The sequence below is a fragment of the Octodon degus genome, unplaced genomic scaffold (assembly GCF_000260255.1).
Source record: "Octodon degus isolate 3935 unplaced genomic scaffold, OctDeg1.0 scaffold00245, whole genome shotgun sequence".
Classification (NCBI taxonomy): domain Eukaryota; kingdom Metazoa; phylum Chordata; class Mammalia; order Rodentia; family Octodontidae; genus Octodon; species Octodon degus.
In genome coordinates this window covers 3,079,119-3,084,209 of record NW_004524821.1, presented here as the reverse complement: position 1 = coordinate 3,084,209, position 5,091 = coordinate 3,079,119, and the positions used below count along the sequence as shown (strand labels likewise).

At 37.6% G+C, this 5,091-nt stretch overlaps 1 pseudogene; it reads left to right on the top strand.

The window, feature by feature from the left end:
* Positions 1–454: 454 nt before the first annotated feature.
* LOC101584773 lies at positions 455–2,561 on the top strand (annotated as a pseudogene).
* Positions 2,562–5,091: the final 2,530 nt, after the last annotated feature.

Below are 5,091 nucleotides of genomic sequence, written 5' to 3'. Positions count from 1 at the left end.
GTAAAAATGTTAACACTTACATCGCAGTCCCTAATACATAAAAGCAATCTTGAAGACAATTTGACCAGATATGATACTAAAGTAAATTCAAACTCTAACTAGAAAACAATCATTGAAGTAAAAGAGACAGCAGTAAGTGCATAAAGAAAGCAGAACAACCAGTTATAGGACAGAAAAAAATACAGATGGTAAATCAGTTTCTAGTTCTTTGAAAACATAGAAAGGCACACACCTATATCTAATCAGATGAAAATAAAAAACAAACACACACATCAAATAATAGGAAATAATAAGATAAAAATTATTGAAGGGCCATACTCAGGGTGGCAGCAGCAGCAACTGCAGAAGATGTGAGGCGTTGGAGGGGGTGACCAAGGGGTTACAGTACAGGAGATGATGCCATTTACAGTTACAATGCAGGGATCACAATAGACTCAGCCAACGTGGAATCACCATGGCATTTAGCAGACACCAGGGAGACAGACTGGGTACTAACACAAAAACTCACTGAGACTCTGAAGCCCTTTGGGGTTTTTGAGGAGGAAGAAGAGCTACAGCACAGGTAGATAGGCCTCTGTGTTTCTGTAGTTTCATTTGTATTATTTTATTAGCACTGAAATTAGTTTTTTAAAATTTTATTTATTTATTTATGTGTGTGTGTGTGTGTGTGTGTGTGTGTGGCCAGTTCAGCCCACCAGGGGGCAGGACTGGCTGGCATGTGGTGCTGGGGGATTGAACCGCAGTCCCTGTGCTTTGCTAAGCTTGTTCTAAGTAGGTGCTTTAGACCACTGAGCCTTCTCACCAGCCCCTGAAATTAGTTTTTTTTTTTTTAATTTGAAGAGATCACAAAAGTTTTTCTAGTTACACTTCTGCTAAAGGACTAATACTTAGAATATATAAAAGCTCAAATATTATTCCCCAATAAGACCCTCTCAAAATTACAAGTTCTGTATTAAATGACCATTCTATGAGTACCTGCTTCTGTCTATGTTCTCATTTGCAATACTGCTTTAAAAAATTATCTATTAATCTTTAACATTGTTTTTTATCCAGATGGATTTTTGAAACAACTTATTGAGTTCAAAATACTTGTTTGAATTTTAATTATAATCTGTTATATTTATGTTTGAAAAAAAGAAGTCATGTATTTTCAAGATTAGCTCTTTCCATAGAGGAATATTGTCAAGCCTTCTTATGTACATTTCACTGATTTAAAATTGTCTTCATTCATAATTTCATACACTTGTTGATTTTTAAATAGCTTCTGTTACAAGTGTGAGAGACTTTTTTTTTTTAGGGAAGGGTCTACATGGTGATCAGTGTCTCACTACTACATCGGACTTGTAGAGATTCTCCTGTTTACAGCCTTCCATGTGCTGCGTGCGATTACAGGCTCACACCACCACGCCCAGTCTCAACTGTGGTCTCAGCGCGCCCAGGGAACAGGGTTGGCACGGCAGGCCAGGGTATCGAACCAGACATCTATTCTTTTACTAGTATTTTAAGTTGGTTATTGCTAATTAAAAGGAAGATAATAGACTGGAGTGACAGACAGAACTAGCTCAGCTTTAGCCATGAAGGCATGCCTAGAGAAGATAGCAGATCAAACCCTGGTCTTTGTGCTTACCTAAGCAAGGGTTTTGTCCGCTAAGTTTTCTTGCCAGCCCTAACCATTTATTCTTGATATGAATGCTTTGTAGTAGGTGGATTCAACATGTTGTATAACAAGAAGCCTGTTATGTATGTTAGTGCCGCTGCGAGACCTGTGCTGGACCAGTACCTTTGTTCCAACTTTGTATTGCATAATCATCTGAACTTGCCCTTTCCACGCTTGTGTCCTGTAGCACTCCAGCACTGTGTTTGAGTTCAAACATCAGATGGATGTTGCCTTCCTGGAGAAACTGATTAAGGATGATATAGAATGAAGAAGACTGCCCTTGTTGCTTATTGCCAATGCTGGATGGACCTGCAGCAGTCGGAAACCCACAAGAGATTAGACTTTGAAAGAGCTCTGTGAACAGAATGTCATGTGGCTGCATGTGGAGGGTGTGAGTCTGGCAATATTGGCTCTAGATTATGTCTCTTCATCAGTTTTGGCTGCAACTAAATGTGACAGCATGACATTAACTCCTGGCACATGGCTGGTTTGCCCCCTGTTCCTACTGTAACACTGTATAAACCTGACAATCCCACCTTGACATTAGTTGCTGGTCTTGCATCACATCATCCAGCAGACAAATTATATACCTTGCCTCAGTGATTGTCTTTACAATATTTGGGACTCAATGGGATTGTGGAAAAGATGAAGCATACCTGTCAACTCAGTCAGTGGTTGTAGTAATTGAAGAAATTGAACCACGTCAAAATTTGGGTGGAGGACCAGCTCAGTTCTCTAGTAGTGGTTGGTGTTCAGATTTTATAGGAAATTACCAAGCTCAGAGTCAGTCATAAAAGTCACAGTGCCTAACATGGGGAGACATTCCTATGATGCTATGAATTGCTGGTTAGGAGAGCAATTAAAACAGTTATATAATATCCTAAATGTATCTTGGTGCCTGTGAGTGGCCTCACTGTCATAGATCTGGAGGTCAAGGGCAAGTGTGTGCAGTTCAGCCCTTTGATGATAACAGTGTTAGAAACATGAAGAGAAAGGGCTGGTGAGATAGTTCAGCAGACCAAGCACCTACTTTGGCAAGCACAAGGATCAGGGTTCAATTCCTGGTCCCAAATGTCATGCCAGCCCCACCCCTGGGGTGTGCTGAGCCAGTGATCTACTCCACGCATGGTGGTACATGCTTGTAATCCCAGCACTAGGAATGCTAAACATAGGAGGATCACTGAGTCTAGGTTGCATAGTGAGACCCTGTGCCAAGTATATAAATGAAAGAAAGAAACAAACAAACAAAGAAAGGCAGAATCAGCTTATGAACTGCATTCAAAGTAAATTGCCTGTCATGAACCATGCACTGCAGCTTTGAGAAAAATTAAAGCAGAAAGTAGAAGGGACTGTCAATTCATTCACATTGATGACCCACCCCAACTGATCAGGAATAGGAGTTATGAGGTATGAACACTCAAATTATGATAACAGCAGTTTGAGATCAGATCCAGAGGGATAAAAACTCCATGTTTGACTCCTAAAAAGTTAAATGACCTGGAATTTGACATTAGATTTAAAATGGGCTCTGAGTACAACAGCATGGAAAGTTGCATTTACAGCTCACTCTGAAATGGCATCCCGAAAAGTCATCACTCCCTGGCGGAAATGACGGGAAGTAAATCCCCAAATTCTTGTTATCTCCTATTTTCTCAAAGTGCTACATCATTTCCTCTGTCCTAAGTTTGGGCCCCTGCACTTTTTTAGTCCTATTGATTGGAAAGCTTAAGACAGTAGGGGATTTACATGAACTTTATGGACTAATGCGGGTAGCATTAGTTATACCACATTAAACCACATTACTTTAATGTGATGTGATTTTTCATATTTTCCACCAAACAAAATGTAATTTTCCTTCTTTTTTTGGTGCAGATTAAACAGTCTTTCATGTTTATTTCGTGTAGTGAAGCAAAACAGGTAACATAGGAGGGGGTAAATTATCACCTTTAAAAAGATTGATTTTTACATATATACATACATGATTGTTCATCAGTTTTGCTGAAGTAGAATTTCACCCTTAAGGTACTATTTCAGTGTTGGTTTCAATAAATATTCTTGAAATTATTTGAAAAAAAAACTTCATTTCTCTATCTTACCTTACAGTTCAACAATTTCCTGTTCTAGTAGCTTTTCAGTTGGGGTTTTGGTGTTTTCTACATTAATAATCATATTCTATAAAATGCTGAAAAATACTTCTCTTCTTTGCCAATGTTTCCACACCATATTATTTTCTTTGTATATTAGTCTATAATCAGTATAATGTTAAATGGAAGGAATATAGACTTTGAACTTTTATTGAAATTGTTTTCATTTCAAATGGCTTTGACATACGACCTTTAAGAATGTTATTTATGGTTGGACTGCTATTGTGAGAAATTATTTATTTATTTATTTTTTTGCTAGAACTGGGAATTGAACTCAGGCCCTTGTGCTTGCCAGGGAAGTGCTTATTCTACTGAGCTCTCTCCCCGGCCCTATGAGAAAGAAATTTTACCAGGTAGAAAGTTTTTCTAGTTCATCAATTTTTATTATTTAAGAAGGCTGTATGTGAGGAAGACATTCAATGAAAATGGTACAGCTGTGCCCAGTAAACAAGAATATTTAACCAGCAGAGCACAAACTTTATTAGCCCATTTGTGCCACCATAAATCAATACCTGATGTCACACAAAAAATAGCCAGTTATTTCTTACACTTTTGGAGGTGAAAAGCCCAGGATGAAGATGTTGACCCTGAGATCTGATGAGTGTTGATCTCTGCTTATAAAATCTCTCCTTGTGCCTGTGATCTCACATGGGGACACAAAGGGAACTGCTGTGTACCTGGTGATCCTCTGTCTTACTCCCATTCCCAAAAGCCAGCCTGTATGGCTTAACTACCTCCCAAACATCACCTTCTTGTAATGGAAATAAGGTTTGACATGAGTTTTAAAGAGAAAAACATCATTCAAACCCTAGCTCCATACTGTTCAGTGAACATCTGAACACATGATGAACAACTGGAACAATGTTGATTCAGTTTTTCTTCCTGATATGGGGAGAATGCACACCAGAATATCCTTGGTCATACCACTTCAAAAAAATTAAAATCTGTCATAATGCCAAAACTTTTTGGGTTTAATGAAAAAATGTGTTAAACTCTATCATATTTATTTCAATATGCACTGAAATGTGCAGAATCTTTTAAAAAATTTGTTAATATAAACTGTTTAACATATTGGAATATTAAAATTTATTCTGGCAGTAAATTAAAATAAGTATATTTAACTTATTGATGAGTTTGGCTTTTCATCCTTTTTTTTGCCTTTTGATTTTAATAGTGAAGTTTTCTTTTGATGTCTTTTTTCTTTTTGTGCTACTCTTGGCTTAGGATCAGGTAATAATAGTTCACAGAATTAATTTGGAATATATTCATTTACTTAAATGTTCCTAAGTA